Source organism: Nicotiana attenuata, chromosome 10, assembly GCF_001879085.1.
Source record: "Nicotiana attenuata strain UT chromosome 10, NIATTr2, whole genome shotgun sequence".
Classification (NCBI taxonomy): domain Eukaryota; kingdom Viridiplantae; phylum Streptophyta; class Magnoliopsida; order Solanales; family Solanaceae; genus Nicotiana; species Nicotiana attenuata.
The window spans coordinates 3,216,263-3,232,897 of record NC_031998.1 but is presented as its reverse complement, the minus strand read 5'-3'; positions in this window follow the sequence as shown (position 1 = coordinate 3,232,897).

The following is a 16,635-nucleotide window of genomic DNA, read 5'->3' as shown; positions in this document are numbered from 1 at the left end:
GTAGAAATTGGTTTGGGTTTTATTCCTGTGAACGTTGTTAATTCCTGTTTAGTGTTAAAATCCTGTCACCTAGACTCTAGAGTTTTAACGATCTGCAAAAACATAAAAAAATATCCAGTCATTCATGTTGAGCTTCAAACCTGTTAATTAATGTAGTTTGTCCATCTACTTGCCATTAAAAGTAAAGTCAAGAGTGTGAGCTTATAAGTTGAATCACCGTTTAATTGATACCAAATTTTAAAAATAGGTAATCAGGTCCTTGATCTTACATTTCATGTTAATGCTGATTTTGTCTCTACTATCGTTCATGTAACTTGGACCATAAAAACTGGGCTTAACATTGGGCCCAGTTACTTAATGAGAAGTCCAAGTATTTCCAGCCTTGAACCAGTGCCTTTTGCAGTCCGTTAAAGACCTCAAATTGGGCAACTGAAGCCCAATCGATTGACAGCTTTTATAAAGCTGAAGGCATTTCCATTCTTCTTGGGCTGATTGTGAAGCCTAATAGGTGGAAGGCCTGAATTCATGTTTTAAAATTGTAAATTTAATTGTAATGCAGCCTTTGGGCCTTTCAAGTTCAAGTGNGTAATTTAATTTTGTAATGCAAGCTTGGGCCCTTCAAGTTAAGTAGCAAGCTCAAATTAAGGGGGTTTTCAATGATGGAGATCCTCTCGTTTGAGTTTGGACTTGATCTTGAGGCCCGAATTCGCTTGAATGCTTTTAATAATAGTTCATTAATAATGTTAATTAATTAGGCCCTTAGAGACAATCCTTAATAGAGAATAAAAGTTCATTCTAGGATGGCCTTTAAAATAAATCGAGGTGCGCCGCGCCAAACAAAATTCATAAATTGCGTGGCCCTCTTTAAATACTCACATTAAAATACTTAGAACTTGAGACATGCCATTTAGTGAATTTTCATGGCCTCCCGCAAAGTTAACAACGCGTTAGTTGCTCTAGGTGCGTTATTTAATAATTTTACCTTCCTAAACTCGGGTGTGCATTTCATGTGACCCAAATCCAAATCCCAAAACGTTGAATAAAATGTGTCGCGGATCCGGGTGCATTTCGTGTGACGTGATCCAAAAACACATTTTAAACGACGTTCAACCTTCCTTAAAAATTAATTAAAAGAGGTAAATACTTTTAAAATTGCACTATAGGATGAACATGTTTTAATATCAGATAATAAGCCAATTATGATAGTTTAAGCGACCGTGCTAGAACCACGGAATCCGGGGGTGCCTAACACCTTACCTCGGGTGAACGGAATTGCTTATTCAGAATTTCTGGTTCGCAGACTTCACAAGGAAAGTCGAAATCTTCCTCGATTTGGGATTCAAAATAAACCAGTGACTTGGGACACCAAAAGCCAAACCTATCTCAAGTGGCGACTCTGAAATAAATAAATAATCCCATTTCGAATAATGTCACTTATATTGGAAAAACTCCATTATACACTATCCTTTGGGGTGGGTGTGTATAAAAGGAGGTGTGACAGCTCTGGCGACTCTGCTGGGGAAACAAACCCAGAATTTCGGTTCAGGGTTCAAGAATTCGAGCTTAGATAAATTGTTATATTTGGCTTTATCTGATTTTCCTACATGTTTAATGCTAAATGTGCTAAATGCTTTACCGCTTTGATATTTGGTGAATTGTATATATAAACTGTTACGAAACCCTTCCTCTTTCTGAGTGTTCTGCATCATGGAGAAGGGTGCACTTCGTGTGACTTCTCTTCTGTTTAGAGTATTATCCCATTTAGAACGAGGTTCGGACAAGTTGCTAAGCCGGCGGAGCTTCTGTATCCCCGGTACGCTGCCCCCCCTCGGCTCGAGTGTCCGCTCGGGTAAGCCAGGTCTAGAACAATAAACCCAGGGCTTAAACCTAGTATAACAAAGCCTCATGCCGGATCCCTAGTAGGAACGTTTGTTTGCATCATGTGCATTTGACTTAGGGGACTCAACACAGGGGTTGGGTCCGTCTAGGACAGGTGACCTGACATGAAAAGACCATCCTGATGCATTTTACGTGCTACTTGTGCATTTATTTGCTCGGCTTTGCATGTTGACCGGCTTGTAAATAATGGGAGAGAGTTGAAAGAAAATGGCAGTGTTAGGGTTAAGTGAGGGTTATCACTTGCTTTAAAAAACCAATATCCAAATAGTACTGAAACTCTGCCGGATTTTTGAAAACACAAAGAAAGATTTTTGTTTTCAAAACATAGTTAGTTTTGTCAAATCTGCCCGAACTACGCCAGGTTGATTCACACAGGTCGTGGGATACGTAGGCAACCCCCATCGGGTCCAACTTCCCTTTTTGAAAAAATAGCCCAATAACAACAAAAATTTTAGTTTTTGTCACAAATAAGTCGGGTGATGCCATTCTTGTCTAAAATAAGCCGAATGTCCCTAAAAGGGCGCCGTAAGGCTGTTTTTGCAAGAACAACCACCTTGGGTCATTTTCAACGGTTAGCGGGCACAGCCTTAAAATCTTCTTCCCAGAAGTGCTAAAAGTCCGTATCCGCAAAACTGCGGTTTTGTTTTTGAAATAACAATTTTGAAAAAAGAATGATGTTGCTTTTCTTTTTAGGTTAAAATAAGTCTTTAAATCACCTTAATAAATGTGCAGGATGAGCACGAATGAAATTAAACCCTTCACAGTCTTTAATGAGATCCCCTTGAAGCTCCACATGTGGTGGGATGATCTAGGAAAAGGAAGTAAAGAAACAGTAGTAAAGGTTCTGGGCGGCCTCGTCGGATTATTGAACGTCAAGCCAAGGTTGGACATAATTGAAGCTTTCATACCTTTCTGGGACCCGACTCGCAATGTGTTCCGTTTCTCTGACTTTGAGCTCACACCTACATTGGAGGAAGTTGCGGGTTATGCAGGCCTTAATGGAAACCTTAGAAGTCGATATCCGTTGGCACCAAGACCGGTATCTCTCCACAGATTTCTGGATTTGCTGAGTATTAGTCGGGATGTTCAGGACGAAAATCTATCAGAAGGGTATTGTACACTCCATTTCTTGTATCATCGATATGGCAACCCACGAGGTTTTGAAGAGCCCAATACCGGTCAAACCCATGCCGGAAACAAACACAAATGGGAAGCAAGGCGGGGTTTAGCTTTCATAGTAGCCTTCTTGGGAGTTGTGGTCTGTCCACGAGAAGATGGGAATATAGGGATAGGTCTTGTGGGAATGATTGATGTTGCTATCAAGAAAGCCAACAACACTGTGGTTCCTTTGATCGTATTTGAAATCTATAGAGCCTTGACTATCTGTCGGGAAGGGGGAAAGTTCTTCCAGGGTTGTAATTTGTTACTACAGTTATGGATGCAAGAACACCTCTGTCACCGGATTGGGTACATGAATTATGGTTTGACCGGGTTGAACTGCATTGAAGAATTTGAAAGCCGGGTAACAGGTATTGAATTCCCTACAGGTATTGAAGCTTGGCTTGCACTTTTGAGATCTTTGACTGCTGACAAAATTGAGTGGGCATTTGGATGGCTTCCTGCCACTGAAGCAGTTTACATGTCGGCTGAAGTGTCTTATATCCTCTTGATGGCCATCCGGAGCATCCAGCCTTATGCTCCTTACAGGGTTCTGCGCCAATTAGGAAGATTCCAAACCGTCCCCAATGATGAAGATCTGAGTAAACAAGTTATCGAGCCAGGCCCAAAAGCTGCATTTCCAGAAGGGAAGATTCGCCAAGTATGGAATGAGTGTAGGTTTCTTGAACCTAAGACCATAGTGCGAGACCGAGCTAGAGGGGAAGTGGACCCTAAGTACATGGTTTGGTTCGGCAAAAGATTCTAGATTCCTGGAAGACCCGCAAAGAGACCACATGTCCAACAGTTAACCGATGGGGCCCAGGTACAATGGGATTGGTTAACTAAGGAGAATGAGTACAGAGCCAAAATAAGCCAGTTAGAAAGGCAAGTCACGGAGCTTCAATTTGAAAATGGTGTTCAAGCCGCCGCAGACGAGGGAGAAAAGAAGAAACTGACCCAGGAAAATGAGGCTCTTAAGACTCAGATCCGGCAGATGAAAATAGCTGCAAACAACTAAGAAAGAAGTCGGGCTGATGAAAGGTTGATAAGCGGACTAAAAAAGATCGAATGCCAAGAAGACTTGGAAAAATCCGAAAAGAGTATAGCAAAAATCCGGGCGCAGTGGGCAAAGAAAGCAGAAGAACGGACCCAATTTGTGCAACAAATGAAGAGAAATTATGAAGGGACTATTACTAATCTGAGAAGAAAAGTGAATACTCTTGAGGATGAGGCTGCCAAACAGGCTAAAGATTTCAAAGCTGATAGGGAGCACTGTTATGCTCTGATGGCTCAAATGGAGGAAGAAATACAGAACTTGAAAAATTAGCACCTTCATGACTCTCAAGTGTTAGAAGCCCGGAACCAGCAAATAGGGCGGTTGCTTCAGGAAAAGGGCAGAATTAGGGAAAGAATCAGAGCCATCGCTGACTATATTACCATGAAGTGCCAAGTGTGCGAAAACATGACTCGCACCACTTTCTATGCTGCAGTAATGACTTTCGTCCGCCGAGTTATGAATGATTTGGAGCAACTACAAGGGGGTCTCGCACATAGGCCCTCGGCGAGGCCGAATGACGCCCCGCGGGCCCCAGTAATTGAAGCTTTAATGTATTCTTGATTTTCAAAGCATCGAGTCTGTATTTTGTTTTACTTTGAGTCTGTTTGTAGTTTTCCTTTCCAAGAAGACGAGTAGTGTTGCATCTTTTGTAATAGAAGTTTTATTAATGAAAAATTGAAAATTCCCCAAAAATTGTTTCCTTACTTTTCATATTTTTTTTAAGAACTACGCTTGGTCTGATTCATGCGGGGTCATGATACGTAGGCAATCTCTATAGGATTCGACCGTAACCCTAAGAGAAAAGAAAAAGGGAGGAAAGAAAATAAAAGAAAAAATAAGAGAGGAAAAGAAACAAAAGAGAAAGAAAATAAGAAAACCAAGAGAAAGAAACCATGGAAAAAAGCAAAGGCAAGAATGAAAGAAAAGAAAAGGGAGAAAGAAAAGAAAAATGAGAAAAAATGAGAGAAAAGGGCAAAAGGAAAGAATAAGGAAAAGCCGGGATGACGCATGCAACCGTTGCAAAACATATAGAAACACATTTAACTGTATAGGTGCGTCACGCCTCAACGTGCGATTACCTATCTGTTATTTGCCTCAAACTAACCGTTTGCTACTGTAATTCCAGTCCAGGTTTTATAGAAACGGTGGTTGGTTTTTCGTGGTAAACTGGAATCACATCCGTACTTTACTAGATCAAAGGGGAGCATAGAAATGTCTTCGAAAATGACCTTGCCAGCCATTCCCATGCCAGAAGATGGCCCAATCTCGGGCATCCCGGCCTCGAAATCTGCAGCGGCTGAAGAGAACAGGATCTTACGTCTTAGGGTCATGGAGATGTGGGATGCGTGGACGAATGGAAGGGAGCCACCGAGTGCTATTCCCGGATTCCCCGAGTTGTTTCCTAGAATATGGGGTACCTCTAATATCCCCATCAGCCACCCGAATACCCCATTGGGACAACCTACCATATCGGCCCATTTTATGGGAACACCTTATGAGGTTCGCCCCCAGGTGTTCACATCCGGAGAAGTCCCCAATATCTTCACCACTCCCCCATGCTCCGCCACAACACAACCCGCACTCCCAAAACCAACCACTTTTGATCCGTCAGCCTTCACATTCCAAAATCCTATTTTTCAAGTGGAGCCTCCTTAGTACCCCACCTATACTTACTCCCAACCACCTCCATATGAGTTCATAACGGGACAGGAAAAGACTCCAAAGCTCCCGAACAGGATGAAATGGCAAAAAGGACGAGAAGCCTGGAACAGAGCCTCAAAAATATACAGGGATTGAGTGGGCAAAAGAGTGTGTCATATACGGATTTGTGCATGTTCCCTCACGTGCATTTGCCTATGGGATTCAAAACTCCGAAGTTCGAGAAATACGATGGGCATGGTCATCCCATTGCTCACCTTAAGAAATACTGCAATCAATTGCGTGGGGCTGGAGGAAAAGAAGAATTGCTCATGGCTTACTTTGGGGAAAGCTTGGTAGGTATCGCCTCCGAGTGGTATATGGATCAAGACATCTCTCGATGGAACATCTGGGATGACCTCGCAAGGGACTTTGTTAGACAGTTCCAGTACAATATAGACATTGTGCCAGACAGGAACTCCTTGGCGAATTTGAAGAAGAAGTCCTCAGAAAGTTTTCGGGAGTATGCGATTAAGTGGCGTGAGCAAGCATTAAGGGTAAAGCCGCCAATGGATGAAGTTGAAATGGTCACGGTATTTCTTCAGGCTCAGGAAGCTGATTATTTCCAAGATATGATGTCAGCTATGGGTAAACCATTCGCAGAAGCTATTAAAATTGGTGAAATAGTGGAGAATGGACTAAAAACAGGCAGAATTCTGAGCCAATCAGCCATTAGAGCAACCTCCCAAGCCATCCAAGGCGGGTCTGGAGGAATGGCAAAGGGTAAGAAGAAAGAAGAAACAGCCATGGCGGCCTCGGGTGCAAGAAGAAACCGCGCTCCTAGACCCATGTTTTTAGAAAGAACTCCTCAACATTACTACCCTCACCATGACATGTCTTATGCTCCTCAACCGTATGCGGTCATGAATGCACAACCTTTTGTACGACCACAGCAACATGCCAATAGAAACCAAGCTCCATTTCCAAGAAACTAGCCTCCTCACAAAAACCACTACAATCCCCGTCCTCCACAGAATAATTTTCCACCCTGTGAGCCACCCAGGAGATAAACTTTTACTCTAATTGGTGAATCTTACTCTAATCTATTCCCAAAACTTGTCCAAATGGGTCTACTGCAGCCGGTCCCTCAAACAAGGCATAACCCAGCATCGCCTGCCTACAGAGCCGGTGTCAGATATGCCTATCATTCAGGAGCAGAAGGGCACGACACAAATGATTGTTGGACATTGAAAAGGGTAGTGGAGAACTTAATAGAGCAAGGAAAGATAGTGCTGAGGGATGAGGATGTCCCAAACGTGACCAATAATCCACTGCCAGCCCACAATAATGGGCCAGTGATCGGAATGATTTGCGAAGATAAAGAATTTGATCCGGCGCTAAGGGCCATAATGAAAGTACAAGAGGGGGGTGAATTGTCACTAATTGAAATTAATAGTTACTGAGTTGACTTAAAACTTTAGTAGTCAACTAAATATGGCAATCTTGCAGATATAACAGTTTGAGGTAATATGCAGAAAGTAAATGCAGAAATTAAAGACACCAGGAATTTTATATTGGTTCAGATTCAATGTGAATCCTAGTCCAGTCCCCTTGGGTTGCAAGGGATTTCTCTTCAAGCAAATGAGTTTTCTTTCGAGTACAGATGTGATGTATATCGCTCAGATTCTCTAGCACTCGTTTGATACAATGCCTCACCAGTTGTATGCCCTTTTTCTATCCCTGAGTTATTACACAGCAGATCTATGTAGGCTACTATGCTTGTTTGCAGTAGAATGAAGAGAGTTATTTTGGTTCGATCAAGGTATATTAAGGATGATGTTACACAGTACATTTATACAAAGATGAATGGTGAAGGCTCGTCAACCCAAGGGTTTTGATCCTTGGAAAGAATTGATTCTTTCCAAGAATAAGGAACTATCCGTTGCTTCTCTTGAGATCTTTTCCTTCGGCAGACAATGGAATTAACAAGATTTCTCCTTGATTGTTAGACCTTCCAAACTTGACCACTGACTGGATCTTCTAGCCTTTATTATTCTCCCGTGATTTCGCCAATCACAGATCACTTCGAATCTTCACTTCGTTATGGCTGATTTGATTTCCCAGATTCACGGAGCTAATCCTGATTTGCTGATGTAGATTTGTAGCTTTCCTTGTACACCGTGCGTTCTATAGGTGGCTTCCCTTGTGAGAGATTTCCTTCCTTTTTCGACACAGCAATTTCACTAGTTCTTCTTTACTTCTTTGAACTCCTGCACATGTATATTACTTGCATCATTAAAATATGATCTAACACATATTTGCTATTGCTGATGCAGAAAGAAAGCCAAAGGTTGCCCCGATGCAAGATAAAGGGGAAAAGAAGAACAAAGTCACCAAGACAGAACCAGAAAAGAAAGTTGAAACAGGAACAGAGGTGAAGCCTCCCAAAGATGGAGTTCTTTATGTTCCACGAGGCCGCACAGAAAAACAGCTGACTTTGAGCCCTCCAAAAAGATTTGAACTGAAAAGGGGAGCGCAGATGTATGTACCCAAGGGAGCCTATGTGGTACGGGAGACAACTAAACCATCAGGGCTGAATGAGCCCGTGGTTATTGGACGCGCACCACAGAAGCCTATGATGAATCCTGCTGCAGTGCCATGGAATTACCATCAGACGGTGGTTACGTATAAGGGAAAAGAGATCTTGGGGGAGCTTCAAGACAATTACCCCGTTGAGAGATACTCCAACATAGAAGAAGCGAACAACGCCACCAGAAGGCGTTTCCCATCCAAGAAACCTGTAAGTGCCGAGGAAGCGGAAGCTTTCTTTCAGAAAATGAAGATGGTCGACTATGAGGTGGTTGATCAATTGCGAAAGTACCCTGAACAAGAATCCTTGCTGTCATTGCTGATGAAATCCCCTGAACATCAGAAGGTTTTAATGAAGACCCTGAATGAAGCATACGTACCCGCTGAAACTTCGGTAGAACAGTTGGAAAAAATGGCGAAAGATTTTTCGCCATCAATCAGATTTCATTCAGCAAAAAAGACTTGCCTCCAGAAGGAGTCGCTCATAACAAAGCCTTGCACTTAACCGTCAAATGTGAGGGATACTATGTGAAGAGGGTCATGGTAGACGGAGGTTCTGGGGTGGACATTTGCCCACTCTCCACACTACAGCGCATGGAAATCGGGACTGGAAGGATTCGTCCCAACAATGTCTGTGGGAGAGCCTTTGACGGTATCAAAAGAGACACTATTGGAGAAATTGACCTAATCTTGACCATTGGCCCGGTGGACTTCGAGGTGACTTTCCAAGTGCTAGACATGGACACGTCCTATAATTTTCTTTTGGGAAGGCCTTGGATCCTTGCTGCAGGAGCTGTACCCTCTACCCTCCATCAAATGGTGAAATTTGAACACGAGGATCAGGAGATCATGGTTCACGGAGAGGATGAACAGTCAATCTATCAGGACCTATCTGTCCCATGCCTAGAAGCGAGCGAAGGCAGTGAACACATAGTCTACCAAGCATTTGAAGTCGTGGTGGCAGACCAGCATGAAGAAGGAAGTCCTTGCCCCCAACCCTTCCTATCCAATGCTTCGATTATGGTGGCCAAAGAAATGATCAGACATGGTTTCAAGCCAGGGAAGGGACTTGGAAAAGCTCTGCAAGGAATATCCGAACCAGTGACCCTGCCAACAACTGAAAAGTTCTTCGGGATAGGTTTTCACCCCACCCCAGATGATGTAGAGTGGGCTAATGAGAGGAAGAAGGATGGATGGGTCTGCCTCAGCCACTGCCACATCTGTACGAGACTTTTGTTAAGCCAAAATACAATGAAGAAGAAGAGGATGAGGCCTTTACGGCCGAAGAGATTGAAGAGATATGTGGGGCAATGAGAAAGATATTATACGAAACCCACATGGTTCAGCCAGGAGAGGGCTCCAGCACCGCTGAGGTGCTGTATATGGGACCAAACGCCAAGCTGCAGAATTGGAAGGCTATGCCATTCCCAATCAGGCGGGAGTCCCGGTAGACCTGTCCTGCCACTTTTTCTGCATCGCGAGTTATTCCAGGGTGTAACTCGGGTGTTTTCTTTAGTTTCTTGTCTTTAAATTTCCCAATGTAAACCCTGTTATCTTCCCAATTCCAAGAAATGAAATCAATATTTCATCGTTCATTTTTCTCTATTCTTTCTGATTTTGCTATTTTTTCTCTTTTATNTCGACTAAATATGGCAATCTTGCAGATATAACAGTTTAGAGGTAAATATAGCAGAAAGTAAATGCAGAAATTAAAGACACTAAGAATTTTATACTGGTTCGGATTCAATGTGAATCCTAATCCAGTCCCCTTGGGTTGCAAGGGATTTCTCTTCAAGCAAAGTAAGTTTTACTTTCGAGTACAGATGTGATGTATACTCGCTCAGATTCTCTAGCACTCGTTTCGATACAATGCCTCACCAGTTGTATGCCCTTTTTCATCCCTGAGTTATACACAGCAGATCATGTAGGCTACATGCTGTTTGACAGTAGAATGAAGAGAGTTATTTGGTTCGATCAAGGTATATTAAGGATGATGTTACACAGTACATTTATACAAAGATGAATGGTGAAGGCTCGTCAACCCAAGGGTTTTGATCCTTGGAAAGAATTGATTCTTTCCAAGAATAAGGAACTATCCGTTGCTTCTCTTGAGATCTTTTCCTTCGGCAGACAATGGAATTAACAAGATTTCTCCTTGATTGTTGGACCTTCCAAACTTGACCACTGACCGGATCTTCTAGCCTTTATTATTCTCCCGTGATTTCGCCAATCACGGATCACTTCGAATCTTCACTTCGTTATGGCTGATTTGATTTCCCAGATTCACGGAGCTAATCCTGATTTGCTGATGTAGATTTGTAGCTTTCCTTGTACACCGTGCGTTCTATAGGTGGCTTCCCTTGTGAGAGATTTCCTTCCTTGTTCGACACAGCCATTTCACTAGTTCTTCTTTACTTCTTTGAACTCCTACATATGTATATTAATTGCATCATTAAAATAGGATCTAACAATCTCCCCCTTTTTGATGATGGCAAAATAATATACGTAGATGTAAGGAAGTAAACAGCAGTTGACTTCCCTGTTTGTTACTAGCCGACTTGGCTCCCCCTCAATGTGTGTAGTCAACTGGACTTAGTCTCCCCCTCAATGTGTGCAGTCGACTTGTTCCTGTTCAATACATATAAAGTCTATGCATGTAGCATAGTCGACCTAACCTGTTCAAAGAATAAAGAGTACCATATATGCATGTAGCATGGTCGACTTGAACCTGCACATATTATCAGACTTGAACCTGCACATATTATCATTACAGACCAAAGAGGTCTATGCATAGTCAACTTGAACCTACACAGATTGTCATAATAGTCCAAAGAGATATACATTCTCCCCCTTTTTGACATCAGCAAAGAGGGATTAGTAAGCAAAAAAAAAACTATCCACACAGGCAAAAAAAAAAACATCCAAGGGCACAGCCCAAAACAAAGCCAAAACAAGTTTGAAACAAAAATTGTCTGTAAAACACATCCACACTACGCAGGAAGTAAGTAAGAGTGTTATAGATCGCCTCCTTCAACTGTTCAAAGCTGGTGTTTGCAGCAACGCTCATTCCATCTAGCCTGTCATGAACCTCCTTGAAGGCTTTATCCGCATTCTCCCTTACCCTTTGCACAGCCACTTTGATTTTAGACACATCAGACCCAGTTTCCTTTGAAATAGCATGAATAGCACCCACAGTTGACTGAGTAGCAGACAGGAGAGTCTTGATGTCTAAGAGTTGGGAGTTAATGGAGCTTAGCTTCTCACTTAGGTCAGAACTAATAAGAGGTAGCGGAACAACAGATGAAGGCTTGGAATCCAGAGGGGTCTGTTTTGCTTCACTCTCACCCTTCTTATCCCAGGCACCCTTGACACTCACATACCCCATACTAGAGAAAGATCTAGAATTGTAGGACTTGGAAACACAGACAAAAGGGTAGTCAGAAAGAGGGATTTGATGGGCTTCCAGAATGTGGGTAATGGCCATACCAAAAGGTAAACTGGTGCGATCTTCAGCACTCTCAATCATAAAATTTATGACCCAGGAGGACAGCTTGAGTTTGAGTTTGATGATGAGACAATAGACAAAGAAAGTGTCCCTTTGAGAGAAGGTGGAGAAGGTATCAGTTCTGGGGAGAAGAGTGGTTGCAACAATGTGGGCGAGAACCCGAGTTTCAAAACTTACATCACTAGGCCCCAATTGGTTTGGAAGGGTTTCAGAGGGATTTTCAGCAATGCACTGTTTGGCCTGATCAAAGGAAATTTCAAAGTCCTCAGGCCAAACTTTTTTAAAGAGAGTGGGGAAACCAGTGCAACGACAGAGAAAAATAGAATTGAACAGGGCACAGTCAAGAACAATGCGTTTACCAAGGACAAGAGTTTCAAGCTTATCAGGTTTACTAGAGCGAAGATTAGCATAAAACATACGGACTAAAGGTTCATACACTTTAGGCGGAGAAATAGAGAGAAATTTTTCCCACCCTTGATACACAAAGAGATCCTTTACCTTACAGTTGAGGGCCTCCATATCGTCAAGATCCACAATTCTTCCATGGGCGATGGTCTTATCCTTGAGAGAGAGAAAAGAATCCCTATTTGGGGTATCCCAAAAATTTAGGTCGGAATCAAGAGAAGCAGAGAAATCAAATTTTGATTTCTTTAGAGTGGAAGAGACAGGAAGATCCTCCATGGGCCGCTTACCAGAGGCTTTTTCTCCTAAGAGTTGACAGTGTTCAGAGAACGCTCCTTGAGAAGAGACGAAGCCCTCAGAATGATCAGACCCTAGGTCTACTTGCTCAAGAGGCGCTGAAGAGGGTTTTGCCTTAGAACGAGTGCTCTTTCTGGTGGAGGCGGAGGGGTTTTTGGAGGTTTTAGCCATGGGAGAAGAGAGGGTTTTAACAAATTGAAGAGAGAGGATGGAGATGAGAGTGACCCGAAAAGGCTTAACTTAAAGTAAGAAAGATTTGACGGTTGAGTACAAAAAGGAAAGAGTGTCAGATGAAACGATGTGATGAATGGCTTTCCATCTTCGACTGCGAACTGATGTGAAACAGAATAAAAAAAGAGAGGGAAGGAATTGAAAACGTAATTAATGCACTGAAAAGTAGTAATTATGACAAGTTTTTGAAAAAGAACAATTAGGTCCTAAGAGTTTTTTTGAAAAACAAATTATCCCAAGTAATTTTCTCAAAAGGCAAAATCTTTCTTCCAACAAAGGTTTAGTAAAAATATCAGCTAATTGGGCTGAAGTGCCAACAGAAGCTAATTCTATGTCACCCTTACGAACATGATCTCTAATAAAATGATGCTTAATGTCAATATGCTTTGCTCTAGAGTGATGCACAGGATTTTTTGAAAGACAAATTGCACTTGAATTATCACAAAAGATTTGTATAGGTTTAAAAGAAAGTTCATAGTCACCCAATTGATGAGACATCCATAGGAGTTGTGCACAACATTGACCAATGGCAATATACTCAGCTTCAGTAGTGGACAAGGCGACTGATGCTTGCTTTTTAATGTTCCAGGATATTAAAGCCTTTTCTAGTAATTGACAAGTGCCACTCGTGCTTTTCCTGTCTTCCTTATCACCTGCTAAATCTGCATCTGAGAAACCTTCTAATTTAAACGAGTTAGAGCGAGGATACCATAATCCATGAGATACTGTGCCAATGAGATATTGAATAATTCTTTTTACAGCAGTCAGATGTGACTCCTTGGGAGCCGACTAAAACCTGGCACATTTACAAACGCTGAACATTATATCTGGTCGACTTGCGGTCTGATACAGTAGTGATCCAATCATTCCTCTGTATTTGGTTTCATCAACTGGAGTACCCTGTTCATCCTTATCCAAATTTGTAGCTAGACTCATAAGCGTGCCAATTGATTTTGCATTGCTCATACCAAATTTCTGGATCAGCTCCTTTGTATATTTAGTTTGACAAATGAAGGTTCCTTCTTCGGTTTGTTGAATTTGAAGCCTAAGAAAAAATGTGAGTTCACCCATCATGCTCATTTCGAACTCGCTTTGCATGAGTTTGCAAATTCCTTGCACATAAGAGAGTTAGCACTACCAAAGATAATGTCATCAACATAAATTTGAATGATAAGATTACCTTCTGTTGATCGTTTAATGAATAGAGTAGTATCAATTTTACCTCTAGTAAACCCATGATCAACAAGGAAAGTACTTAACCTGTCATACCAGGCACGTGGAGCCTGTTTCAGTCCATATAGGGCCTTAGTAAGATTGTACACATGATATGGGAATTTTGAGTCTTCAAAACCTGGAGGTTGTTTTACAACAACTTCCTCTTCGATGAATCCATTCAGAAAAGCGCTTTTTACATCCATTTGAAACAACCTGAATCCTTTAAATGATGCGTAAGCTAGCAGGATTCGTATAGACTCCAGTCGAGCTACTAGGGCAAATGTTTCATCATAATCGACTCCTTCTTGTTGTGAATAGCCTTGAACGACTAATCTAGCCTTGTTCCTTATGACGTGTCCCCCTTCGTTCAATTTATTTCTAAATACCCATTTTGTTCCTATGACAGATACATTATCGGGTCTGGGCATTAACTTCCAAACTTGATTCTTGCTGAATTGATCTAGTTCCTCTTGCATGGCTTTCACCTAGCTCGAATCCTTCAATGCTTCCTCTACCTTTTCGGGCTCTATTTGAGAGATCAGAGCAATATTTGCTTTCTTTTTGATGGCAGCCCTGGTTTTCATTCCCTCGTTTGGATCCCCTATAATATATTTCTGTGGATATTCAGGTTCGCTCCTCCATTCATTTAGTCGGACAGTGCTTGTAGTCGACTCCGTACGTTGTTCAGGAGAGTTGTCGCTGATTTGTTCAGTCGACTCAATCACATCTGCGGGATTAGTTGACTCCTGTGATTTTTCTTTATCCTGAGCTTCTTGAGTTTGATCTTCGTCACCTGCATTAGTTCCTCTCTCGACCAGGGGATTATTTTCATCGAATATAACATGGACAGATTCTTCTATGCATAAAGTACGTTTATTAAAAACTCTAAATGATCTGCTATTTAATGAATAACCAAGAAAAATACCTTCGTCACTCCTTGGATCAAATTTTCCAAGATTATCCTTACCATTGTTATGAATGAAGTACTTACTTCCAAATGGATGAAAATAACTGATATTCGGACGTTTACCTTTCCAGAGTTCATAGGGAGTCTTTTTCAGAATAGGCCTTATGAGACATCGGTTAAGAATGTGACATGCAGTACTCACACCTTCAGCCCAAAAATGATTTGGGAGTGAATGTTCTAACAACATGGTTCTTGCCATGTCCTGAAAAGTTCTGTTCTTTCTTTCCACAACTCCGTTTTGAAGTGGTGAGCGTGGAGCGGAGAAATTGTGAGTGTAGCCTTGATTGTCACAGAAGTCTTCAAATGCTTTACTTTCAAACTCGCCTCCATGATCACTTTGGATTTTTGAGATCAGATATCCTTTTTCTCTTTCAATCCTTTTGCAAAAGACTTCAAAATTTCTTAAGGCTTCATCTTTATGAGACAGGAAAATCACCCAGGTGAAACGTGAAAAGTCATCAACAATAACAAAAGCATATTTCTTGCCTCCTATGCTAGCAGTTCTAGTAGGTCCAAATTAATCCATATGAAGTAATTGTAATGGTTTTGAAGTAGACACCATGTCTTTATTTTTGAAAGAATTTCTAGTTTGCTTACCCATCTAACATGCATCACAAATATGAGTTCTAGAGAAATTCAGTTTGGGTAATCCAATAACTAAATCATGTTTGGATAATTTTTCAATCAAATGCATACTGGCCTGGCCTAGTCTTCTGTGCAACAACCAGGGATCATCAGATATAGAAGTTAGGCAAATGTGACCATCTATATTTTCGAATCCATCATGTATGTAAACATTTCCGTACCTTTTTCCAGGAAGAATTATTTTACCTGATTCGTCTTCAATGGCACAACCTGTTCTCTTAAATTTTACCTCATATCCTGAGTCACAGAGTTTACTTATGCTGAGAAGATTGTAGTTTAGTCCATCAACAAGATATACTTCAGTAATGTCACAATTGTTGTTAAAGGGAATAGTTCCAGTGCCAACTAATTTGCCTCTTGAATCATCTCCAAATTTGACGCTTCCTCCATCAATCTTTGTAACCTCCTTGAAAGATTTTTGTCACCTGTCATGTGACTGGAACACGCACTATCTAGATACCATTTTCCTTTGCGACTTACTCTGTGGTGTTCTTGCAATACAGAATTATCACTTTCTTTTAGGTACCCAAGCTTGCTTGGGTCCTGGTGAGTTAGTGTTACTGGGTTCAGAATTTTTAGGTTTCCAAACCCATCTAGACATAAGAAATTTACAAAAGTGACAACCAGAGTATTTATGCCCACTTTTATTACAGTAATGACATTTAGCCCCAGACCTGTTTTCAGGTCTTCCATAAGTGTTGGAACTAGCTATCATGAGATTAACTGATTCCGTTCCAGTTGACTTGTAAGTTGACTGGTCCGACTGACTGGTCGATTTAGTCCTGATTGGTTCTTTTCCAGTTGACTTGTAAGTCGTCTGGTTTGACCTAACAGAACTGTGACTGGTGGATTTGCGCAAGCTGTTAAGCTGCATTTGCAATTCCTCAAACTCCTCTTGAAGTACATCTTTTTTCAATTTTCACATACTTCATGTTTGAGTTTCGAGTCTTTGATTTTCCATGTGAGTCTCTTAAGCTCATTCATCATTTTTTGATACTCTTTTAAGGTGGAATCAAGATGTCCTGCAATTCA